The sequence below is a fragment of the Hippoglossus hippoglossus genome, chromosome 19, assembly GCF_009819705.1.
Source record: "Hippoglossus hippoglossus isolate fHipHip1 chromosome 19, fHipHip1.pri, whole genome shotgun sequence".
Classification (NCBI taxonomy): Eukaryota; Metazoa; Chordata; class Actinopteri; order Pleuronectiformes; family Pleuronectidae; genus Hippoglossus; species Hippoglossus hippoglossus.
In genome coordinates this window covers 9058242-9085547 of record NC_047169.1, presented here as the reverse complement: position 1 = coordinate 9085547, position 27306 = coordinate 9058242, and the positions used below count along the sequence as shown (strand labels likewise).

At 43.6% G+C, this 27306-nt stretch overlaps 1 protein-coding gene across 3 annotated transcripts in view; it reads left to right on the top strand.

The window, feature by feature from the left end:
* The first annotated feature begins 6410 nt into the window (after positions 1–6410).
* Positions 6411–27306, top strand: part of LOC117752581 (C-terminal-binding protein 2) — a 97720-nt gene continuing 76824 nt past the window's right edge. Inside the window, exon 1 of one of the 3 annotated variants that reach the window (XM_034570044.1) lies at positions 6411–6842. The gene's annotated coding sequence lies outside the window, so the exon portion shown is untranslated. The remainder of the gene's footprint in view (positions 6843–27306) is intronic. The other 2 variants (XM_034570047.1, XM_034570039.1) reach the window with 2 other exon arrangements.

Genomic DNA, 27306 nt, shown 5'->3' with positions numbered 1-27306 from the left:
ATACTTGAAGTAAATGCGGAGTGTTGATGAAGTAGCTGAAGCATAATGCTGATAACACCAGTGATTGGCTAGAACACGAGCCCGTTTGAGCCCTCTTGAAGTTTGAGAATTGTGCATGAAATTCATGTTTTATTCATTTTCTCACAGAATTTTCTTTTTGGAGCTACTTTTCATCCGACTGAAAAAGATAATCTATGTTTTTTCTTTTCTGTTTTTGTGTGTGTGTGCGCAAAGGACAAAAAGTCTAAAAAGTAACTCCTACCAGCAGGAAAATGTTCAATAAAAGCAACTCTGGTAAATTGTGTTGCAGCAGAGGGGAGAAAGCACAACGTGGCTTTCACCAACAAACGCGGAGGATTAAGTAAGTTTCCCTTTGAGAAATTAACTACTGCGCAAAGTGGAGATAAAAGAAGAGACAGAATAACGAGGCCTGTTTGCCTATTCAGAGGGTTTAGCTGTGTATTAAAAATCATAGCGTTAAGCTTCCTGACAGATGCTAATGAAGTGATGTTTACATTTTTGATTCGCTGCCTAAACAAAGATAAGACGTGCTCCTCGGGAAAAAAAAAAACAGCAAGCCCCGCAATCCAAACACATCCATTGAGCCTGTCACCGAAAGACATGACAGCTTTCTTCTCCGCTAACGACAATGAGCGACTCATTTCCATATTAATGAGAGGGAAAAGAAAAGCAAGTGGATTGGGTGGGGTGGGGTGTGGGCGGGGGCGAGCATGGAGGGGGTGATGTTGCGTCTTGTTGTCTTGTCACCTATTGACAAAGTCTTCAAATGGGTTGTTAATGACCGGCCTGAGAACACAGGGAGCAGCCTGTGGAGTAATCATATCAACACGTTGCGTACGCACATCCACACCGTCGCCGTGCCTCCTGTACGTCGTTTGCTCTTGAGTAAATATTTGGCATTGTTGAGACACACACACACACACACACACACACACACACACACACACACACACACACACACACACACACACACACACACATACGCACATGCACGGAAGACTGATATGCACAGAACACATGAACACTCGCCCATCCATTAAAAAAACACATACACACAGCACTTAACATCTCCTACAATGAGAGACATCCTCGTCCCACAGGAAGCTGATGTCTCCAATTCGCCCAAAGGGTAAAACCAAAATTAGAAGCTCAAGAGTACTCTGGGCCAACTCTAAAGAGGAGGAGGGGGGGAGGGGTGGTGAAAAAACATCTGTTATATACCACAGTATTTACTCCTCATAACCTCTAAAACAAAGTGCTGTCACCCTAACCTGCAAGAAGAATGTCTTTTTTTAATGCAAAAACCATACAGACTTGAGATTTGGACTCGAGTCAGACTCAAATGTAGCAGCTGTCAGTTCATTTAGCAGTCACGTGACAACAGTTGTGTAATGTGTTCTTTGACACTTGAGGGTCACACGGGGAGTTTTCTATTAACCTGAGCGACGTCAGCAGGAAGAGAGAAAACATGTTCAGCTTGTTTCATTTCAAAGGTTGACATATTTCAGTCTCTGCTGCATCAATTATCATCGTCCTTTTTCAAATTGTCTCTCTACTGAATCATTAAAAAACAACGTCAAAAAGACAAACAAATAGGGGTTGAGACCAATATGAACATATCTTTTAATGGAAAATTATTCAAATGTCTTGTTAATTGTCAGCGTTCAAACACCCTGACTAACAATTTGCTGCTTACATTTTTATTTCTGATAAATACAAACAGATTCAAACTTGGGTCCCAACATGTCCCAGACTGAATAGGAGCTGAATATTCATCCCCACATTCTGCGTATGCTTGTGATTCTCCGAGGCATTTATCCTAACACTTGACTCTGAGAGGCTTCTCCAAGACATAATCTTCCAGTTCATAGTGCATGTCATTAGCCTCCTAAATTACAAACATCATTAGGAGAATTGATTCAACTTAGCCTCCTGGGGGGCTTCAGTCTGCTGCGCCGACATGGTGGGAGCTCATTTTGAGTTTGGTGTCAATCCCATTTCACAAGTTCAAGCGGACCAATTGGGGGTCTGTGCTGTTCGCCCCCTCTTTATCCCTGCACGGTGAGGCCCTGCCTCCTCATTAGCAACAAAAAAGAGTAGACTCCCTGTGTGTTTTTTGTGTGTGCGTGTGTTTGTGCGTGTGCGTGTGTGTGTGTGTGTGTGTGTCATACATGCTGGGTATGTTTCAGATGAAGTCATTATTGTGGCACACTGACCTCTGAAACAACCTCCAATGCCACACTAATGTGTGTGGGGGTGGGGGTTTGGGGGCTCATACCCTGTGTGCACTCTGTATATACACCCTAGTTGGACAATGCTAACTTATTTTAATTTAGTATTAATGACATGTCATCATGTAATCATCATGAAGTCATTTATTCAATACGATGACAAATTATTGGTTAATCTAAACAAGCTTAAGATGGTCCCTCTAAACTTATTAATCACAAAAGTTATACATTAAATGCTACGTTATATGACGCCATTTTCTGATTTCATAATGATGTCACTCCTACAACATGATCATACATGATTTTTCAATCTATATAAGATCAAGTCCGAAAAATGATTTTTGAATTATATGTATGACGACATTTTCTGACTCCACGCCACTTATCATATGACACATGATGGGGAATAACTTTCTGTTAAATATAAGCTTCAGACTGTCTTGTTCAGATTTATTTGCCGCTATATCTTGGAAAATGTGTTTTTTGGACCATATTTATTTTTTTACTTTTGAAAGATCAGCTCCAAAAGTCAATCATCCTGAGATATCCTCCCAAGTAACACTAACTCCAAGTTTGGTGAAAATCCGTCCATGTGTTGTTAAGTTATTTTGTAAGCACACACACACACACACGCATACACACAGAAATGCACAAGAGTAAAAAACATCCTCTGTTTATGGCTAAACTGCTGCACAGGGTGTGTGGGGGTTGAGGGGGGTTGAGGGGCTCTGCAGAGTGGGAGCAGAGTGCCAAGGGAAAGCAACTGTGGTTTAAGTGGGGAAACGACAAACAGGAAAACGGCTTCACAGCAGGAGCAAAACATCAAAATTTGAACAAATTCGCCCCTCGAATCCTAATGCAACATGGTCCTTGTATCCCGGAGCTGGCGCTAATTCCAGCAGCATATAACAAACATGAAGGGGGTGGTGTGCCTTCAATAATTCATCTGGAGATTGATAGATGTGTGTCTTCAGAGACCGCAGTGTGGATAGTATGTATGCTTGGCTCTCCGCAGAGACTCGCTGCTGGCTCCTGCCTGTGAATTTGTGAGTATGGAGATCGGGGTCAGAGTTCAGAATTGGAAGGTCTGATACGGCGTTACATTGAGCCAGTACCTTCTCGTCTAATAGGATGGCACAAATCCCTTCAATACTCCAGACACCGCTCCATCTCCAGCAAAGTGTTTCATGTCGATGCGGCGGTGGATTGAGTGTGGACTTTAGGGCTCATGCAGCGATGGTTTTGCATGTTGGAAAATAACAAAGCAACGTCTCGCTCGCTGACAAATGCTGCGAGATGGTTGATTCTTAAGAGTTAAGCATCATAAGAGAATAAAATATTAGTGCTGGCTTTGATTAAGCTCCAGATCTCAGTTGAGGAAACAGAATATTCTCACAGAGCACATGAGCAGAGGGAGTGGAAAAGATTTCCAAATTTTTTTCTTCAATGACTCACATTATGTTTTTAACAATGCGGAGGAACGAGAGGAGGGAGCTTTTAAAGGTCATCTAAATGTTGGTGCCCTCACTTAGAAGCCATCTTTTTCTTCAGTGTCTGAAATCACCAGTCCCTGTAAACAATATACAATCAGTCACAAACATCAATAAAATCATGGCTGTGAGATTCAAGAACAATTTTCGCCACATCCATTTTCTGCCCAATTATCCCACTGAGGGGTTGATTTGTCTTTTTGTTCTATACACAGGACCCCCCCACGTCTAACCAGTGTTCTGACGGGAGGTGGACGACAGTTGATGGACTGATCAATGGACGGGCATATGGAGGCAAGGCAGAATGTAGATAAATGTGAAGTGGAAAGTGAGATATAGATAAATGATCTCACTGAGCGCCCTGTCTGGCAGCTCACACGCTCCGCTGCCATTTGCCATACCTCATTGAGTGACAGCGCGGAATACAGAAATGAGCCTGAAAACGTAGAAAAGCCGCAGTGGTCGCCTGCGTCTGCCGCAGGACCACTCTTCCAAATGAATATTGGAGGCAAACCCTTCATGGATTAATGTAATGATGTGGATCAATGCTTGTTCTTTGTGCAACAAATTCCAAGAAAGGGCAGTAAAATCAGTCATGTGATGTCATCCGTGACCCCCGTGTATCCACAAAGCACTTATGGGGGGGGTCACGTGCTTTGTCTTGTCAAATCGATTGCGCATGGGTGACTCCGCTATGCACAACACGGTAAAACTATACAGTCGTCCTCAAAAGTTTTGGCACCCCCCCGGGCAAATTCCACAATCGAAGGGAGTGAAAATGAACCGTGCAGCAAACTGACACACAGCTGATATTTAGTGGAATCCGTTTTTTCTGTCTGTCCATGCAACTCCACCCACGTGCTTAGCAGTTGGTGCTCCCTTCCTTTTTTCTCCAAACACACCTTTCGTGAATGTGGCCAAAGAGTTCAGTCTTCACCTCATCTATCCATGACACTTGTGTTCAGAGCGATTCCGACTTATCCAGATGTCGGCACGTACACTGCAGGGACTTGTGTGATGAGGTCGCAGTGAAGGTGTAACCAACAGATTGTTTTTCCAAATCTTGACTTGACTTGACCAGTTACCCTTGACTGTCATTTCTAAAAATTGTATTGCCTCTTTTGATTTTCCCGGGCTATGTCCACACTAGTTGCATCACCTTTGCTTTGTTCACGCCTGGCCTCAAGACTTCTCCAGAGCTTTTGAGTGTCTAAAAATAAAGAACTTTCGAAAGCGCTGAAGGCTGTTGAAGTTTGAAAGGGCAGAAATGGAGACCTCTGGGAACATTGCCGCTGTGACCCGCATTCGCTCGACTGCCAGGACTGAATGCAAGAAGTGGACGAAGCCTCAGTCACTTTGTCAGTCAGAGGTGTCTGTGGTTTGAAGAGTCAGAGGTTTTAAAAGCTATAGAAATTCTAATCTAAGTGCACTAACTTTGGTGTTACTGAATTTAACAGTCTGCCCTTACAGTAACCACAGCATTCCTTGAAGATGAATCACTGTGGAGAAATCAAAGAAACTCCTAACATAATCAATATCAGGTAATCGTGACTCTTACAATTGGTCTGTGAGGAATTCTCTGTGTACAGCGTAAATAAATTCAACCTTCTACAAGACACTCTCACGTGCCTGTGCTATTTTATGGGCTTTCATCCTGATGTTATCATTTCAAACAAGAACCATTATTAATGTTGAACAAAGCACAGATATCACAGGCTTGTATAGACCTGTGTGACATCTGAGTATACCGTTATAGCTGTACCATGAATTATAGATTCACATGAGCACTGCTGACATGTACATTATTCCATGTAGGACAATTAAAGTGCTTGTTTATCCATATCTCTCTCTCAATCCCTCAGTTTTCCAGGTATTCCAGGTTTAAAACACCTGCTCACGGAGGGTGAGTGAAATAAAGTGCTTCTACTATTTGCGTGCGGCAGGAATGTGAGCTTTTGTCAACTGGATTGGTTGGAATTTCAACCCTTATATTTTATACTTGGGCCTGAAATGTACTGTATGTCCATGAAAAGAGTGTAAAGAAGAGGTTTCTTAGACGTTGTGGTGCTATCGCAGCAACACGTCTTTCAGGAAACAATGTCTCACACGCTTTAAGTAATCCACAGACCTAACCGTCAACATTGCGAGCGGGGCTTTGATTAAAAAGGCAAAAAGTTTCCCATTCACAATAAGATTTGAGGATTATGCAGCGTAAGAGGGGAGATTTGGGAACATTTCCCGGGAAGACGGGGTTATTTTCTTTTCTGACATCCTTCAATGTTGTGAACGGAAAAAAAATGAAAAGTCCAATCACTTCTGTTGCTATAGCGTAAAGACGGATTACTATTATTAAAGCTTATTGGCACATGGAATGAGGTTAAGTCTGAAAAATATTGCGTGATCTGGGTGAATTTGTTCTTTCAGAAGATTTCCTCTGATAAATAATGCTAAAATGACTAAAACAAAGATTTCCCATTTGATCACATAATATTTTACTAAGCATGTGAACAGAAGGTGTGTGTGTGTGTGTGTGTGTGTGTGTGTGTGTGTTGGAGAAGTGGAGGAGGAGGAGGAGGGGCGTGATTCTTCTTCTTCTTGGTTTATGTCATTGGTTTAAACGACCCAAGACCCCGCCTTGATAAAGAAGAGGGGGGGGGGGAAGAGAGTTAGACTCAGTGTGACTACAGCCAAAGACAGGGGGGGGAGAAAAAGAGAGAGAGAGAGAGAGAGAGGGAGGGAAAAAAAATAAAGCAGCGAAACAGTTGGACAGACACCTACTCGGCGTTTACGCTCGCCTCGGTCGTAATTTGCGTAAACAAGGACGCGCATGAACACATTGTAGCCTCTGTGCCCTGGTGGGTTACCACTCGGTCGTTTCTTTGCAGAATAAAAAGAAAGAAAAGCAGGAAAAGAAGGAGGAGGAGGAGGAGGAGGAGACGTGTTCGCGGCGCACGGAGGATTAACAAGGTGGAATCAGAGTCTACTCCCCAAATCTTCCACAGGCTCTGCCCCGGAGCGGATGATGCTGCCGCCGACGTGCGCGTAAAAGAAGTCGGGGCTTTTTTTCCCAACTTGACGACCAGACCCTCCAATCATCCAGGTAGGAGCCGCATTACTGAGCACGTTTTTAGTTCAGCTTTTGACCGTGACGAGCTGCTGTTCCCTTCGGTTCCCCGGGTCCGCATACGCGAGCTCGCCTTGACCATGTGTGTGTCCACCTTACTGCGCCATGAAGATGGGAGAGGGGGAACGGTCGGGGGGGGGGGTGCGAGGACGGAGGGTGGGGGGGGGGGGCGTTATCTCGGTCCACGTAAGATAAAAACCTGGTACTAAGTGTCAAATGTTTGGCACGGATAGTAAATAGCCCGTGTCCCCCCCCCCCTCCTCCAGCGCTGCCCTCACCTTTACCTCACAAGGGTATTCTGCTAGGACTTGGCATTGTTCTTTCACGCATCGAGAGATCCCCGTTCGCTGAGAGTGTGTTGGTTCAAAGAAAAATAGGAAGTGCATTGCTATTATTATTTTTTGTTTGTGCATACTGTATGTGTGTATGAGAGGCCATTTGTGCATAAATCCTCCAATATTCCCACTTGACCCGAGTCGGAACAATGTTGTGAAAGATGTCATCATGTGTAATCTCCAGCCATGCATCTTTCAAAAAAAAAAGAAATGATCACAGGACAAGTCATCACATTGTAGCACATCTGCTGTCCAAGCTGCATCACAGTCTCACTGACCTTTTTGCATCCAGCACCATTTTTTCATTGTAGAACACCAGAGGCTACGAAAAACTTTTTTCCCGATCCCATTCGTCCCCACCTGGAAGGAGTGTGGAGTTAAAAGGATCTCTGCAGGTGCTCGAATCCGGCACAGTGCTACAGAGTTAGGAGCTTGTCAACATAAACGCTCATCCCCCTGAGGCCTCTTGTTCTCAAGTGAGTGACATGCAAGTGAAACTGACCCTACTGCTCTTTCCTTGTGTTTTCTTGGGATGCCCCCACCGTGAACCCCCCCCCACGAAAGCTCCAGGGTGTCACTTTAAAAAACCCCAGAAGGGAAATAACAGACAGTTTTTTGGAGTCATGCTTCAATCATTCAAACAAACTTTATTTGTGTAGCACCTTTTATACAGGTTATTGACTGATGAGCCAAGAATGAAACCCAACAAAAATGCTGACAATTAATTTTATAAAATAGATTTGAAAAAGCTGCACATCATTACATTTTTTTAAAAGTGCAAGAAATCGAATCAATAAACTCAGATACAATTTAAAACGTTTTCACACGTGAAAGTCCAGACCAAGGTCCGAACCAAGGCTCATGTTTGTTATATTGTTTACATTTCATGCATTGCTTTGGTTTCACATTGCAGTTAAGGGGGCGGAGTAAAGACTTCTGCATGACACATGTACATCCTGTCGTCAGCCCCTACGTAGGATGTGTCTCCTACTTGGCATTGATTAGATTGTAGACGGGCGTGCGTCTGACGTTGGCACGTTGTCAATCCAGTTACTAACTTTTTTTGAATAAAGTGCATAGAAAAAAGTAGTCTCTCCGTTTCAATGGAGAACATGAATGAACCAGTTCACTTTGTAAATTTTTTTTCCCACTGTGATACCGTTATGCTTTTACAAACGTTCTGTCTTTCAAACATATCGTTGGAGGCAAAGACTACAAGCAACCCTTCAAAAAACACTTCAGCTTCTTTTTCTTCTTCTATTGTTTAAACTTCCTGCAGTTGGTCCAAACTATTGTTTTCACTCTGCAAACAAACCCAACCATGGTTCAGTTTGATGCGGAAAGAGACCACCTTCTTTTGGTTTGTAAAAATTCTGGTCAGTTGGTCCTGACATCTGTTTTAGGCCACTTTCACACCTGTTTTCTTGATTTGGATTAAACTGAAAAGTCTGAATGTTAGGACCAAACAAGGAAGGTGTGAAATCCCCCATAGATGGAATAAAATAATGTCTATAAAACGTACAAAGCCAGGCCAAAGAAATGGGTTCATTTCATGTTCTCTACCTCTATTTTACACTTTTCAGAATTTGACTCTTGGTTATAGTCACAGAGCTGATTAAAATTTTTTTTAACGATGAGGCTTTAGCGCCACCGCAGATTGTGTAAACTTAAGAAATGAGTCAGGAAAGTGCATCATCGTATGTTTACAGTCGCCGCCGTGTGCTGACACTGTATGAATGAGCTGCTAATTGCCTCGTGTTAACTTGTTAATTACACACACTAAAGTATTCTTACACATTATTGGGCTAATTAATTTACTGATTACTGAGAAAACATGACAACAGGACACATGTTGGATTAATGAAGAACTAGAGTTTTCTTAATTTATTTTTTTCTCGTTAACTAAGATCATTTCTGTACTCATGGTAAAACCGATTAAGAAAGTGATGTTGTTTGAATTGATGAGAATTTTTAACCTTGATTTTTTTTCTTATACATTTTTTTTATACAAGTCAGTCACAATCTAGCAAAGTTAACAACAAGATGATTTATTTGATGCCTGAGAGCTGAACAGGTGATGACCTCGGTAAAGCAGCTCTTTGTCTGTCTTATGGGCGATCATGTGTCTGTATTAATGAGGCTGGTGTGTGTGTGTGTGTGTGTGTGGGTGGGTGTGTGTGTGTGCCTGCAGGAATATAAGGCCACTGCTACAGATGTGTTGTTGGCCATTGTTAAGGAAGCGTTTAAGATGCTGGGCAGCTTGGCACAACAGAGCTCCCTTGTCGGAAAGCTCCATTAAAACTGCTCCGGTCACAAGCGCGGCAGGAAAGTGGCCATAACACTGAGCGCTGTTCTGTTTCCTCACATGCCAGGTACGTTCACAATCACTACTGGTCCACGGTGGATTTTTTTCTCTTCCTCCAGACAGTCAAGACTTCATTCATAATCAACAAACTTGCCATACATAAGTTAAGATGGCACCATTTTTCTCCCCCTTCCATTTTTCCCCGCTTACCTTCCCCCAATTGCGAGGCGGTGTTATAATTTAGAATGGGCACTGTTGTGTTTCCAGGGAGGAAATTGAACAGACTCAGTTAGCCGACCCCGTGAAGAGCCTGCCCTCTGCCATCCTCTCCCGTGTTGCCGAGCAGCACCCTATCACTCAAGGCAATTGAATGTCTCTGAGGGGACCTCTGTTAGCCCCGTGCAATATTTATTACCATCCATCATCCCGAGACGCTCACTCTAAGGGTGAATAACAGTGGCCGCTAAGTTCTGTGTTAAAAAGTTCACCCTTTCGCCAGTGACCATTAGGAGGGATTTATGGGAGCAGCTTCCCTGGAAGTGCTGGGGAAGAGAGACGGGGAATGTTTCAGTCGCTGCTTATACCTGCTGGGCTGTGGTACCAAATATGTCATGGAAGAAATTCTTACTGGTGCTGTGTTGGAGAGCTACCTGGACTTTTTCCTCTCTTTTTCTTTTTCTTGTCCCCTCAACAAGTGTAACTGCTCAAATTAGTTGAACGGATGAAAATGAATCAATTGTAGAAGTCTTCAAATTTTGGTGTGGATCTGCTTCGGAGGGCAGATCCAGGATATTTTTTTTCACTTTCTTAAACAGTGAAATTTTGTGTAGGTGTTATACATTTTCGAGTCGATCTGGAGGAGCGGGAGGATCCAGGAATATTACTTTGACTTTCATTAACTTGTTGGTAGAGGTTGTTAGCCTTGGCGGAGCTATGCGCTCTCTGAGTGTTGGATTATTTGTTAGCAGGATTATGGAAAAACTACTAATGGTTTCCACCAAACACATCAAATTTTGGCGCGGATGCAGATTAAGACATCGTTATCAGACCACGTCCTTTTTTCTTTTATATTTGTACGATAACTAATAAGAACAAACTTGTTCAGTCTTGGCGGAGGTATTCGCCATTCTCCTTGATCAAATACATATTTATCAACCACAACTGCCAACTGTTTGCTCGTTCCGACCTCTTAAATTAGCTGTTTTTAAAACATTTAAAATTGTATAATTGTAAAACATTTGGCCATTTAATAGATAATAAACTAATAAGAAGTTGCAGCCCTAATTAATTCTATCTGAAGAAGCAGAAGGTGTCGCGCAGCATTTTAATAATGTTACAATAATGTAACGCATGTTTATTTTACACATCATGGTTATACCATTTAATTCCAATATTTACAGCATTATGAAGTCAATAGAGAAAGCAAATATCTCCATCTTCCGTGCGGTTCCTTTCTTTGTAGCAAGTCTTTTCTTGTGGCAGAGATAAGGATCTAATATTCAACACGGTCTTTAATAAGCATCAACTAATGTATGCATACAGGGCTACGGAGCTGGTAAATCCTGCCTCAGCATCCTTTGAATGAAAGCAAGCGCATGTTGTGTGAAAATTAGTATATCTCTGTGTGCTCACTACCTCTCTATAAAGTCTTTGATCCTGTAGAGATGAGACTGACTCTTTTTTTTTTTCTTCCCCGCACTCTGTTGAGATTGTTTGTTTGTCAGAGTTGAAAACAATTGGGATGAACCTGACAGCGAGCGGAGCTGCGGGGACGGGGCAGCACTGTAAATGAATTCCTCACTGCGCTTCTTTTAGGTCAATTTGAATATGTGTTTTTAATTGGTCTCTGAAGGCTGAGACTTCTCTTTTTCTGCCTTCCTCAAAAGTATCTGCGTGATGTGACTGTGTTGAGCTAAGGAGCCCCGGAGCAACGGTGTTCATTTGAAGCCTGGCGAACACGCTCATTATCTCCAACCAAAGGCAAGATTGATTTAGCTGAAAGCCACAGTGATATTTTTTGAAAAAGAAAAAACACGGGAGCGGTAGCGCTGTAAACTGATCAAGACGGTAATTCTGGCTGTGAAATCGCTCTTGGTCAAAGCGAAATAAGTTGAAAACAGCTTCGCGGTGGAAACGGCTCAGTATCTTCCGCTACTCACAGCAACCACAGGCGTCATCAGTCAGCCGGAGCTCCTCTCTCACCGCTTCAAAACTCCTCTAACCTTTAGAGATGGTATATTGGAGAGATATCTCAAAAGAAACATTTTGCTTGTCATTCCCATTTCTTTGCTTCTCTGTTTTTCTCCGGAGGCATTCTGCGTCTTTGTTTTTCAGCTCATGGAGTGAGTGTGCATCTGTGTGAGCGTCTGTGTGTGTGTGTGTGTGTGTGTGTGTGTGTGTGTGTGGTGGTGGGGGCGCAGTTAGAGTTTCCCCCCTGTCATCGCTTACTCCACCATCGCTATAATTTCATCGACAGTGGCAGCGATTGTGTTTTGTGGAGCTGCACGGGGGTAAAGGATAATTGGAGCTGCGGATGTCTTTTTCATGGTAACAGGGGGGAAAAAGTGGAACCCCGCGCCAGTTGCTATTCTCTGCACCGTACAAAGGGACAAGATCCAGAGATAGGACCGGCATAAGAGATCTACAGTATTCCCCAACACAAACAGATGTATTTTACTCTGACTGAAACTAGTGGAGCAGAACCTCTCTGTGGTTTCAGTGTTGGCTCGCAGATGGGAAGTTTTCTGCTGTTACAGGATTGGATGTAATAGTCACTCTGTGTGTTTGGGTCGTACCACTCTCGAGAGCGCGGTGACCATGTAATGTAGTGCGACGTCTTTCAGCCGCGTGAAAGGTCACGTAAGGCTTGTACTTCGGCCCCTGCGGGCGATGTCAGACGGCCCCGTTAGCATGAAGGAGTGATGTCGTCGGGCAGAGCAGCGGCACAGCAATTTGAGTTATTAATTATTTTTCTTACAACTTAATACTCTTTCATTTAATGCATATTAATTGATGTGCTCCTGAATACACACTCTCATAATCCACCAAGGATTTCTCAAAGGCGAGCACAAAAGGCCTTTATTATCTTAAAGAGGAAGTGGTCTTTTGGGACGTAAAGTGCCCCTGCTCAATTGTGTATTACATTATGAAACAGACATAAGTGAAATGAAATTACAACGTATCATCGGCACGGTGAAGGATCCTTTTGAATAATTGCCTCGGCAGAGCCATTGTTGTAATGTCAGACTCGTTCTTTTGGATGTGGTGGAGGGGGTTTTATGAAGTCCTCATGCGAGGCAGTAAAAGGCAGTTTCAAGGTTAAACTGTGTGAAGGCCAAATGTTTGGGGAGGGTGGATTAATTTCATGTCCCATAATGTGATTTGCAATATCTCCTCCTCTCCTGCCCTTGGTTTCTTTGGAGATGTGTGAGCCTGATGAGGGCAGGGGGTGGGGGGGGGTTTGCTACCGTAACTACCACCTGCATGTATAAGTGTTTACAGGCCTGCTAAATGGAATTATGGGAGATGATGCATGCTTACATATTCCCCATCATTCCCGGACCCTGCCTCATTACTGAATACAAATTCAGTGGTTATCCTTGTGGTGCGCGGTTGAGAAAATTAGCTTTCTCTCATACATCCCGGCATACACGAAAAACAGGGACATACATGAATACATGAATACATGCAAACGCACATCGGGGAGGGGGGGTTCCAGGAAAATCACCGTGCACCATTAATTGCAGGCTACCGAGGAGGGAGAAGGACCACCGCTGTAGCAGCAGAGAGATCCCTCGCTGCCTAAGAAGCCGGCCGCACTCCACACTTTATCACACAGTATCTGCAGCTTATCCCCGCGAATCTGTATATCAGCCCGGTTAATGAAGCTGTTGCCTTGTCTCGATTTCTGGCAAATTCCATGCAATGTGTGCACATCTCATACGGCACCATTAACATAGACACATTTGAACGAGCACACGGGGGAACCCGACGGTGTGTGTAATACGAGGAAGTGATAAAATCTGTGATTGAGGTCAGCACAGGGAGTAAGTAGGTGGGTTGTAGGCTTTTTCGTGGAGGGGGTGGTATCACCGGTGGCAGTGTTTATTCACCACTGTGCCTGCTATGATTTTTAGATCATCATTTTCAGCAAATCTCACTCCTCATATGCCACAACATTGGTACCAATGGAACACGCAGCTCAGATATATACTGAAATTATCAACAATGTACAAATCCTTTTAAGATTTGATTTTATAGGTTACCCACAAAATCCAGAAAGTTGCATGGATTTCTATGGGTTTGTAATATCCGAGGATGGAATTTGAGAACATCATGTGGCGCATGAACCTTTGATAAAGTTCAGCCACGCTGCTCACAGTAAATTCCAGCAGCCAAAAAGTCTTCTCAGTCTGACCTTCTCAGTTAAAAGATCTATGTAAATTCAGCTGATTTGCTATATAGGGGTTTCCTCTCAGGCGAGGTGACACAACACAATGACGTGGGTGAAAATGTTTTTATTTCTCAACATTACTATATGGTCTTGTGACTTTAACCGTAGCTAATCACATCCAAGTAATTTCCCCTTTCCCCCCTTTTGTCTCCGATTTGGTACGGCCACTTCCCTCATACTGCCACTGTTGTTTCTGCTATGTGCGAGCCATGTGACGGCCGTGTCTTTTCACCTGACAGGGAGGGAGGAGGCTTATAAGGCTCATGCAACCCCCTCCCCTACCCCTCACCCTCAGGATAACAGCACCCGCTGTGCAGGAGGAGCAAAGACACGACTCCCCCTTGTTTTAGTTTTTTTTTACTTTTTGAAATTTGCAAAGATATTGAGGAATGCACAACCAAGTGCAGACAGGAATTACACCCGGGTCTCAGAAGCATCCATCACTGAACCAGGGTTGACAACATTGTGTCGTTTCCAGTGTTCAGTGACAGCAGGCTTATATCTGTAAATAATTGATTGACATGTAATATATTTATAAAAATCTAACTTTGCACACAGCTCACACGTAGAGGTAACATTTTTTTATTTTGCTAAAATTATCAAATACAAAATGGACTGTCTGAGGTGGAGAAAATACAGTCGCCAGGTATAGAGGAGATGTTGTGTTACACCTTTTCAGAAAATCTAAAAAGCGCCCCTAAAGTTGGTACTGTTCCTCTGCAGTGTATGAGTTTGGCCACTGTGGGCTGTGTCATGTGTGAGGATTCCCACACTGCGTCGGCTTCACTGGTCCGTTCACGGTTGGGTTGTTGGTCGAGTAAATGTAAGCAAACGTTTGCGTGCTTGTAAATTAGCATTCCACTTTAACAGTATATATTACCGTTGTCAAAGCAGTGAGTAAAATGTAGGGGATGAATTTACCTCCTCCCGTTTTTTTTCTTTATTTACATGCCCTGTCTGTTTCACGGTGGCTGCTTTAATACTCCAGTGAAATCTCATCTAGTTTCCCTGCGAGAGGAGCAAGGAGAGAAATGCATACAAATGTGGTTCCAGGTGTCCACTGCAACATGTCTCAGTATTTTAAAACCTCTCCCAGGACATTTGTTGTGCACATGTTTTTTCCTTTGGCTGTGCTGTACTTACTGCTATGTGCCTCCCTGTTAGGTCTGATACTCCTCTCACTGAATTCCCACTTTGGCCAACTTTTCAAGCTTATTCAGTACAGCAACTGTGAAACACCACAAGGCTCAATCTTTAATTTAAGTGATATCACTGTGTTGCATTTCCAAAGGTTAAAGAAGTTTCAATGTTGTCGCAAGTAGGAATGTTTGGCAAAAAAATGTGGTCCTATGCTTTTACGACAATGCATTGCAACAATATCCTTTATTAAAGCAAGCTCACTTACCAGGTACCTTACAGTTTGTGGTTTACCTCCAGGAATTTAGGCTGAATTTACACTAATCGCACTAATCTACAGGAAGCCGATGTTCTCCTCTACACCGCTACTTCGGTGGTTTAGTTGCAAAAATACTACTAACGAGGAGCAGCAACGGCAACATGTAAGACCAAGGATTTCTTTTCTTGGAATGACGACGAGATAGAGCAGCGTTTTCAAACTAAATGGGGGCGAGCAGCCTTTCCAAAGGTCTCCAATGGTTGTAACAGTAAAAGTGATGGTGTAATTATAGTTTAAGTGATGTATTTTAAAAACTAAAAGGTATTGGTGTGGATCTAGCCTTATATGTAGAGCAAAATTACCAAGAATACAGAGTTATACAACCCTGCAGGTGTGAAAATTCTCCACATGCCATCTTTGGATTTAAAGGCTGTCTGACTTGACTTCTTGGTATTGTATCCTCTACCTGTACGCTACAGCAACACCAATAGGCCTTTAGTGCTATTGTCTGAGAATGAAAATGACCAGGCCTGCTCTCTCACTCTCTCTGATCTTCTTTTTTTTTTAGTTGCTTTCTCTCCTCTTCTACACGTACAAAACCTCCATCGCCCCTCCACCCGAGTGAAGGTCTCGTTGCTTATGTAATGTCCCTAAACATTTGTGCAGCATTAGGGGAAGTCAGGCATGCCAAAGCTGTGCAAAACGTCCCTCTGTGCACCCCGTCGAGGTGGGACAGATGGCAAACCTCGTTCCCAGTCTTGTAAACTGCCTATGACAGGAGGGATGGCACATACACAGTTGAACTAGGGCAGTGCTAACTAAGGCTTTGCAGACAGTGGTGGATGCAGTCGCATGCACACCCGTCAGTGAGATGCCTATTATCAAAAACATACAGCATCTCAGTTTCCTACTATATAGTTATTTACACAACAGTGTTTATTGATTGCAGAGTTTTGGGGGAAATGCACTGTTGCGTTCCAGGTTCTAGCTCACCGAAAACAAAAGCTATCAGATTCCAGCATTAGATCATCCATCACAATGTTAAAGAAGGTGACCTGGAGTTGTTTTCTAATTTGCTCGTTAATCACCGCCACAACAGAGTGTCGGGCACTTTCACTTTGTTCCCCCTTAACAACTCTCCGGGCAGAGTCCATTACTGAGTAAACACTCAGTGAAACACAGAAGAAATGAATGAAGATGCCCGGCGCAGAAACCCCAGAGGTGAGATCAAATGGCGGGCCCGGTGATGATGAGGGATGTTTATGGCTGGCACTCTATTAAGAGGAGCCTCTTCCCTGCTGGCGCATAATGAACATCTACCTTGTGAAATGGTTGTTCTGAAGCTTTTTCCTTACACTGAATTACCGGTCATTTTCATCAAAATGTGCCCTAATTGCTCTCGGCGGCGAGTCGGGGGGGGAAGGGCCATTGACGGAGAGAATGAGTTTTCGGGTAACTTGGCAAGGTGACTGGCTTATGGAAACATTAGCCATGTTGATTTGAATAAATCTCCACCGCCATATCCCCCATTTGTATGTTAATGAAAGCCAGTTATGTCCTTGGAGGGCGATATTATCAGGCCTGAACTCTTCTTCATTTCTGTGTGTACACGGTTACTCCTCCTCCAGATGTCCCCCACTGCAGGAGGCTGTGAGGCACATGCGAGAGGCTTACCGCCAACCACACTCGCACACAAACACACAAACACCCCGGACCACCTCTGGGAGGGGCACTTCAGCTGACCTGTTACGAAAGAAGACCACATGGGCTGTCGAGCAATTGTGTGTTGTTTCTACCAAGAGGAGAGTGAAGTATTGCTGAGGAGAAGGGCAGAGTGTGTGCTGGGGGAGAAAGGAGAGGGAGAGAGAGAGAAAGGAGAATGTTTTTTGGAAACCACAATGTACCATCTGCACACTGCGGGGTGTACGAGCGACACTGGACTACCGCTGTGAGGAACTATTGCATTGTTATTAAATGGCTGTTGCCTCACTGGCAGCCATATTAAAGCCTCAGATCCTGTGCCTGATGCAAGGCAACGAAGAAGAGAAAAGAAGGGGGGGGGGGGGGGACTAAAAAAAGCCCCAAACCAGTCTGGCCTTCTGGACACGCTGACACACAATGTGCAGCTGCGATGGCACAGATTAGAGGATGGCAGCTCGAACTTCTTCAAAAAACGAAAAAAAGACAGAAGAGAAGCTTTTTTCTCCTCCCCTCTAAACTCTCTTCCTCCCTGCACCCACCCACCACATCTATTTGCAAAGCATCTTATGCAAGGTGCAGCGAGCGGACGGCACTCATGAGCTGTGTCTTAACGAATACAGATTTCCGCAGCTCAGTTCACACCTGGCCTTGTCGTAGAGGTCAGATTTTTCTTGTCTCTACTCTCGCTGCGTTAATCTCAGACTCATTTTATCCCTCAAACACTTCATCTCCAAAAAATAATTTAATTTTGCACTCGCGAGACAGAACGTGTCCCTGTTGTCATGGCTGAGGAGTGTGGATCCACTCGCGCCACAGCGGCGTGTTGACTTATTGACGCTCGGCGCACACTGAACTAGTAGCAGACAGTGCATGAAATGCCACTGAAGAGTAAGAGCTGATTAGCTCCTCTTGCTCTCCCTCATCTCATTCCCGCACTGGCTGGGCAGTAAAATGACTCTTGAGATTGCACACTCCGCTAACAGTTTCTCGTTAACTTTCTCCGTGCCAGAGGTTATTAAAATTATGTTAAATCTTAAAATGCATCGTCACTGAATTGTTGCCGCTGACCTAAGCCAGGCTTTGTGCACAGCTTCCCTCATGTAATAAGAATATGGTACAACAAGGTACCAAATTTAACCTTTCGTAAGTGTGCTTGTGTACAATTATAATTATTGTATCAATTGTTAGGGTAACGTGTAGAAATCTATGGTATAGTGTTGTGGTGGATCTATTTGCCGGGGGAAGCTGTCATGGTGAGTCGTACACCATTAATAATAATAATGAATGCATTGATCAACATCAGACCAATTCCTGCAGGTTTAGGAGTCAAATGATGGCAGAACAGGTTTTACTGAAGGCACAGCATGTTCAGGCAGTTTTCTTTGGGTAGAGGAGATAAGGGATCAGCCAGTTATGGATATCACTGTCTTTACCAGACCTGTAAAAACTAGAATGGCACCCATACCACTGCCTATTCCCATCAGTCCATCTACACTCAGACAAAAGTGTCAGTTCCCTGAATATACTGTATAAGATCCATTAATTATTCCCTGGGAAAAAGATGTTAAAGAAAGAGATGAAAACTTGCAGATCTATGCCAACAATGAATTGGTTATTTATTGGCCCATGTCCCATCCTTCCACCAAGTTTCATGGGAATCTATTCAGTAGTTTTTGCGTAATTCTGCTGACAAGCAAACAGACGGGGTGAAAACACAACCTCCTTGGCGGAGGTAAAAAACAAACCCATGTGTGAATGCTGAGCAGTTCGAGTGAGTCTGTTACATCAGTAGCTCAGTGAGTCCTCCCCCCTACTCCATCAAACTGTGCGAGGAGCGGATGGCGAACGCCCATAAATCCTGCATCTGATCTCGGAACAACTCTGTGTTTGCCTGACAGAAGTTTCCAAGGGCCTGATTTTTGGAGACTGCCATCCTCAGCCTGACGAAAACCTGACATTTGGAAAGGTGTGTGAGGAAGGATTTGTTTGTGACAGCTTCAAATTACAGTGGCACAGAGGCAACGGGAGAAATGGGAGGGATGGAGGGATTGTGGGAGAAAATGGCTCCTGCTTATTTAAATGTCACTTCAACGAGGTGAATACGTAAGCTCTTCTCTTTTTTTTTTTCTTTTTTCGAGCATTACATGTGCATTCCTCACAATGGAAAAACATTTCTTGCCATCTTTTATTCTGTGCGTGTCTCTCCCCGTCTTTCTGTTTGGCTCAGCCTGCGCTATTGGCAGCAGGCTTTAAGCCTTGTGAAGCTCTGCCAGCATCTTGACAGTAACCACAAACCATTTAGTTGTTTGTTTTGTGTAGGTAGTGACTGAAGGGGCCAATCACTCTGGGTCCTATTTGGATTTGTGGTTTCTGCTGAACCAGAGTCCAATATTCGCTTTTTGGTCCATCTGCAAATGGCTGCAAAACTGAGAGAGAAAAAAAAAACGACCAATGCACTTTTCAATCGGCCTTAGAACAGCAGGACTCAGTTTTTCCTATGGATCAAGAGGTTTGCCGTGGGGGCCAGTCCTTATTGATGGAAAGATTCATTAATAAGATTTCAATTGATTAAATTTGTATTTGCAAGTTAGCATTTGTGGTATGGTACAACCAAATGTTGAATCTTGGAATATCTGGTTCCCATCGAGACCTCATATATATCCCTGCAGTTTCTTGTCCCTCTGAGGAAAGAGACAAAAAACTGCATAAAGCGACCGTGACACCTGATTACGCCTCTTGTGTCGAGATATAGCGATGGTGGACCGCGAGGGTCAACCACAGAATTTGCATATCAGTAGTTTACTGTTATGTGTGATGATGAAAGTTTGTTTTGAAGTTGGCCTGTTTCAGCAACCCACCAATAGCGACTGACCTAATCTCTTTTATTTGCCAACGTATACATTCTTACTGGCATTTGGTGAGCGGGGAGCAGGAAAGCAGAAAAATGACTGACGCGTGCTGCAATATATTCAGACTGATTTCTCTCACGGAACAACAGTTTTTTGTTTTTAATTAACGAAGGCTGGTATTTCCTGTCAGCACTCAATATACTTAGGACTGAAACGAGGGGCTCAGGCTGTCACTGACCTTTTTGACAAAGATGAGAAGACCAAAATACACAGTGTCCCTCGGTGATGATAGTCAAATGTCACTCAAACTGCAGAAAGACTGCAGACAGACTCTCAGTCTGAGGTTCCAACAATAGTCGAGGAGGAGGAGGTGTGGAGCCCTCCATCTCTTTTTCCCTGACAAATAGCTGATGACAGTGTTGGATTAAGTTCTCACAAGTCATGCCAGTTGTTAGAATCAGATGACAAGTACCTCCGTATCTCTGTGTCTTAAATCCTCTTCAGACACATCCAGTCTAATATGTTACTGGAATATTCATCACGCAGACGCTGGCAGCAAATGTCAATACATTGCGCGACTTAAGCGAACACTGAGCTTGACAACCGCTTTCCTGAAAGGTATTTGCCCTTTTGCCTACTTTTTTCGTTTCTTCCTTCCACTGCCATGACACATTTTATTGAAGAGCCACGAGGACCCGGGGCTACACAATGCCAGGCTGCCTCTAAACTTCACAGTCCCCACTGGGCCAAATGGAGACGTTTAAACTCTGCTACTGCAAACAGCGCATCTATTTTAACAGAGGCATTTCCCATAATTAAACAAATGCATAGGAGAGTATGCCGGGGTGGCTCCCCTGATTAATGGAGCAATTACATAATCCATTACACTGAATTATGAATGTGTTAATGATGAGCTCATGTTGGGTAATGATTCCTGTAGTTTGCTTGTGTAAAATATGAAAAGCGATGCAGAGTGGAGTGTGTGTGTGTGTGTGTGTGTGTGTGTGTGTATCACTCGGAGGTGAGGCTGAGGGGAGAAAGAAATGTGTGTCTTCCTACGGAGAGTGGCGGTTCCACCATTATGGCTCATTGCATCCTGTTACAGAGAGAACGTCTCCCACTGTTCCCACTGAGGCTGGATGTTGTACATTTAAGTCCATACAAATCCGAATGAGCTTTTTATGTATTAATCTTCAAGGCCAAAATCATGACTGGCTGTTCAGCAGTTGTTTCTTGTTCATTAGTTAAAATGTTGTGGAGCAGATATCTCCCTCCTACCGTCTGAACAATCTTGGATAACTCGGGAGACCAATCATTTGTTTTGGAATAAGCATCAGCTTGTTTCTAAAGCTGTATTCAGTCAAGGAACTCTGGAAAATGATCAGAACATTGGGTCCAGACATTTCCCAGAGTTTGTCTTTCATATGTGAAGAACGCAGCAGGAGATTATCTGGGCCAGACGCGTTCTCAACAACAGGAATATGTCCGGAACATTCAGGAGGCAGGACATGCCCGGTTTTTGTTTATAAGCCATTGACCCTGATCGCAGAAAACCCAAGAATCTTGTTGTCTTTCCACTCTCTTGCTGTGAATTTTCCTGCTGTATTCTCACATGGGTTTAGTCGGGCATTTTCCCAAACATCTAAGTAGGGGGGCTGGCAGAAAAAGGTTCTGGAAAATGTTTCGGAGCAATAGTTTCTGGAAAATGTCTGGACTTCGCTGCATGTCTGAAAGCAGCTTAAGCAAATGATGATTAGAAATGATTGAAGTGTAAAATATGTCATTCAAAAGTTCTTCCTGTTAACGTTGGTTTGTGAGCTTTCAAAACATATTCAGCCGTAATTTGTGGAAAATATGAGTTTTTTGGAATATACTGAGCATATGGATGGATAGAGGAGAAGTGGGTTATGGGGCAGAAGTGCTTCAAGATGTATCTGGAAAAAGAAGATGACTAGAATACCTAAAGCACGCTGTAGTTCTGTGTTCAGTGCCGTTCATGTCATGTCTATACGCTCATTGCTTGTGCCTTGTGCCGCTTAACCCAGAATTTTGTGTGTTGTTTGAGTATTGCTGTGGAGTTTGTGGTCCTTCTGCCATTTACACGTATGCACAACACGATGACGTGGAAGATTTAAGACCGAGCACTTGTGTTATCTTATATCCTCACTTCTTGTTTTCCGCTGCAGCCTGAATCATGTACCGTCCTTTTTTTGGTATTCTTTATGGAGTGAGACAGATGGCGGCTGCTGAGGTCACCCAACACCTCAGACTTTATTACCACCTGTCTAGAAGTACACAGACGCATTCCCAGTTTATCGTGTTGGATTTGAAGAAACAATGCTAATAAAAATCTACTGTATATTGTGTGAATTTCTGAATGTTTATATGGCTTCTCTGGGGAATAAGAATTAATTGGAAAAACAAGTTTTAATTGGGCTTATGTTTACAAAATGTTGTCTTCATGCCCTAGTTACACGTACAAGAATAAATGGTTTTCTCGGGAGATTTTTTTTAACTTTAAGTACATTGTATCATGGTGTTAAGTATATGAATTTCTATAATTTCTGTTAGTCCATTATATGCTGTACACCAAACTGCCCTAGCAGGGATGATTGGCATCCATTATTTTTGAGCCCGCAGTGTCTTTTAGTTTTTTTTTTCCCCTAAGCTCGCTGCAGATGTGTCTGCATTAGATCTGGTTCATTTGAAGTTCAGCGCGTGAGAATATTTTCCGAGGTAAACAAACCAGCCAGAATCCTAACATCCAGCTGAGGACACTTATCTGTTTGTCTCTGATAGAAAATTGTCTTCTTCCCATAGTGTGAAATCTCTCTCTGTGCTTTCTCAAGGTAACCGAGTTTGTCAGCCTCCGGGAGACGGGTGTGCTGTTTGCTGGTGGAAGGACAAAACAAAAAAAATCACTTCAGCTCTTAAAAGCTGGGTGAATTCATTTTGTCAGCGCTTATGGGAAAGTGAAACATGAAAAAATTGTTTAATAAAGCGGTGAAAGTTTGTAACTAGTGTGACTCCTCAGCAGGAAGAGCCCCCTGTTTATTATAGTCTGGTCAGATTTGGAAAGAGGGAAAACTATTTTATGATGAGTTGTGTTGGTGTGTGTGTGTGTGTGTGTGTGTGTGTGTGTGTGTGTGTGTGTGTGTGTGTGTGTGTGTGTGTGTGTGTGTGTGTGTGTGTGTGTGTGTGAGTCCATCCAATCATCTGTTTGCTTTTTTCTTTGTGAGAGTTATTGTCTGCAACCCAAATATGCATTTAATCACGAAATATACATTTTATGTTCATTTTAATACAAGACTCACTGCGGCTTTTGCAATGGTATTTTGATTAAGTCTAAACTAAATGCCATCTCATTAAATGAAAGATACAGTGAGCTCAAGGTTAAATATTAAGTCAGAGAGATATTAACAGGAATCTCATTCCACCTTCTTATGAGCACATTTATAAAAATGTGTTTCACTCTGACAGTGCAGGGCAAAAAGGATAAAAACCTTAAAAAAACCCACATGAATAATCAGACCTTCTCTGTTTGTCCCTTAATGTGTAATTTTCCTTCATGCAAACTTCTTACATTATGAATTTTACAACAGTTCTTCCACTGAGGTGAAAAGGACAAGAGGCTTTTCCCCCTCTTTTTGCACCCCCGACGCAAAATGTCTCACGCCAGTCATATCGTGTTTTGATCAAGAGTCATTACTGAGTCGTACGTTCGAGACCCTGACAGCCGTCACTTTAACAGATACTTAAAGCTACCTCCTGTGCCTGGAAGAGGTTTTATGTGCAGTGACGTCCCTCCTTGTTCTTTCAGCCGCCCACAGCGCTGTGCTTTGGTCTCTACACTGGGCCTCCGGGCCCCGGGCCACCAGCTCGGCCTTGTTCTGCTCTGCTGGCTACGTTGGCCCCGTTGTGAAATATGATCAGTCAGCTCAATCAGGGCCTGGAACCGGGCGCCGGCGAAGCCCGAATGGCCCAATCCCTGTAGCTGTACCACCCAGGAGTTGATCCCCGGGGATTGGTCAGAGAGAGGGGAGCGTCTGATTGACTCTTTGTACGACTGCTGGGAACGCGGCCACGCTGCCTTGTTTACCAGGTTCTTGCTCAAGCTTACACTCATTGTACATTGAACAGATTTGATGAGTTAGTGGATAATACAAAAAGCCAATGCAGCCAATTATTATGCTTCCATTCATTGTTATTTCACTCACTTTTAGTTATTAATGACCTGAGAGACACTTATGAAACTGTCACTGTCATGGGGACATGCGAAGTGATTCATTCCACTTCAACTTCCCAATTCATCCCACAATGAATCCTTCTTCAGGTTACTTTTTTGCAGGCTTTAAGTTTATTCTCTGCAGTTTACTGGGATAGTTTCAATGGGATAGTTTTTTTTTGTTGGTATAAATGCGAGGCTCTGTTCATAAAGGTCAGCGTGGTGGCCTCCTGTAACGATAAGGACAAATACAAAAGGATCTGTTAGTGAGGCCCGGGCCAAATTGGCATTCTGTTTATCGGAGTGAGACGAGACGACCTGTAGAGATAGCAGCCGTCAGCGCATCGCAGTCGACCGGAGGACCGAAACGCACAGATGAAATCTGCAGTCAAAGGTTTTGAGCCTGGGCTTAGATACAGTGGATGATATGAGCAGTGTGTTGGAGACAGCTGCTTCATGGTAACACAATAAACAACTGTCTGCTCTGTAATTAACCTGAGGAGGCCCCAGATCCGGCAGCCTCATTAACCTGTGCCTAAGAGGCGGCCGTTGTCCTCTGGCTCCCGTGACCACGATACCTCTCATCCTCTCCAATCTCACAGAGAGGTACAGTGGCAGCAAGAGAAACAATCACACCTGCATTTTATATTCGATTTACCTGAATTATACTAGGACGTAAATGACTTCTGAGTAATTCCTTTCCAATTGCTATTAGTGCTGAATTAGTAAAATGATTAGTGCATTGACACAAATTAATTATCAGTAAGTTGGTTAATTGTTTGTGTTAATTCTCATTTATTAAGCAGAAATCCCAAACATGGTGGGTCCAGCTCCTAAAATATTCCAATACCTCCACCAAGGAGGTTATATTTTCAACTGTGTTTGTTAGTTAGTTGGCAGGATTACGCAAAAACAACAGGACGTATTTTGGTGTGGTTCTGGTTAAGAGGGCGGAGCCAGGATTTTTTTTTTTTTTTTTAAACTTTATTTAGCATTGCTATTGTCAACGTTTTCATTGTTTTCTCCAAGAAGACGAGTATCTGTCTGAGTGTGTGCAAGTTGATGCAGATCCAATAAAAAAAATGTGGATCTTGTGTATTTAAATTAAAAGGGCGACTGTTGGGCCCTGGCGGAGGTATGAACTCTACCAAGTGGCAATACCTTTTGAGTCTTAGACTCTTGATAAGAAGTAAAAAAGGTATTTGAATATCTCATTCTGGGCTCTGTGAAGTCACAAGAAAGAGTTTTCAAAATGTTATAACAGTTTATAGACTAAACGAGTAATCAAGAACAGATAATGGAAATTCACAAGTTAATTCCAGCACAGGGCGGCAGCTGCACACACGCTGTTCGCTTCATCGCTTCGAACTTGAGGTGGAACAAAAGTCACGTTGGTCTTGTCAGGTGAGGACGTGTACATTCACCCTCACGCCCCACCTCCTCTCATCCTGCTGAAATTTAGCTGACTTCTTCTTGTTTAGTCAGCTTCACATTCACTGTATATTTCACCACATCAGCATGCAGCACTGAAGAAAAAAAAAAAAAAAACAGCACCCAGGGGACTCTGTAGGTGTGTGTGTGTGTGTGAGTGGAGGAGAGAGAGAGATAAAGGAAGAGACTGCAAGGCTCATCTCCAGTCAGTTGGACTCGCCTGTATGTGTGTCATCTCCTGAGTGCAACAGAAGCTTGGCCCACTTCTGCCTGACCGACTAGACTCCACGGCTCATCTTGGCTCTTTCCTATTGTCCCTTTGTGTTGAGTTTGCTCTCTCTCCCTCTCTCTCTCCCTCTCTCTCTCTCTCTCTCTCTCTCTCTCTCTCTCTCCCCCCCTCTCTCTTCCCTGTGTGGTTTCCAGTCCCCGCCTCGACTTCGGGAACAGAACGACCAAAAGCTTTGCAAAGGTGTAGTAGCATCCCAGGTGAATCAGGCGGAAGGTGTTGGCATCGCATCCACCATCTCCGATGATGAATCAGGCAGGACCACCCAGCGCTCATCCGCACACATGCAGCTCGTATCCACAGCAGAGCATGCACACATACACATCTAGGTCAGGGAGTGAAAAAGGGAAGGAAAGAGGAACCTTTAGCCCACATCATGGCAGCTCTGTTTTGACAGGCTGCGGGGGCCCTGAGACCTGTGCTGTAGACGATAGGATCTCCCCTCTCATTTATAACTCAAACACAAGTCTTAGATGATGCATTAAGCCTGACGTGTAGCGAAGTTGTCAAACCTTTCAGCTTTTGTTTTTGGCTGCGTTCACACTCACTGCAACAGCCTCGTAAAGTTGAGAGGATACGTGCTGCCGATCTAAATCTCATGGACGTGGATATGAAGAAGGGCAGAAACCAGCCTCTGTGATTATACGTCAACATTAAATCTGTAATACGTAACTTTTCACATGTTAAATGTGGATTCTTTTGATGGCGTGTCTCAGACTCATTGAACTGGCAGCAGTGCAGTAAATATTCCCTTCTAAAGTTTTCACCTGTTTTCAGTCTCTATCAACTCCTGAGGGAAAGGTGTGGCTCTTTTACTGCTAAATGCTCGGCAGTTCCCACCAGCGAGTCGCTAACTGTGTCTGTCTGCTGTTTGGTGCTGAGGAGGTAGTGCACAGTGTTTTTTGGTTTTTTTTGCTGAAAACAGCAGCTTGCTTGCCGCAGCAGAAAACGGTGCTTTGAGAGCAGCGAGAGCGAAGTAAAACAGTAAAGTTGCAGAGCTGAACAAGGAAAGCTGTAAAGCCGAGGGGAGCTGCAAATTTCTCTCTGCAGGTTCATCACTATATTGGCACAGTGTTTCCACAACGTCACATAGACTCACTGATTATAGCTGCTTCAAAACTTTGGTAACATAATTGAGAATCTAGCATTGAGTCGTCTACAGACTTAATTGCTTCTCTTTTATCCTGTGACAACTCAGTTAGGATTAGTTCATCCAGTCAGGAGTAGGAAGGGTTCCTAATTCTAAGAGAATGCACGTGGAGCCCTGGCAGAATGTACCTCAAGTGCAGCGAGAGTGAAAATCTGCATTAATACAACCATTAACGCTGTTTCAGTCCCTGTCAGTCACAAACAACATCACCAACTAAAAGACGCTAACCATACTTACCTCTGTCAGTTGCCAGTTTTGGTGCATAACAGGCTCCTCATCTGCGTTTGGGTCTGACTGAGGCTTGAACAG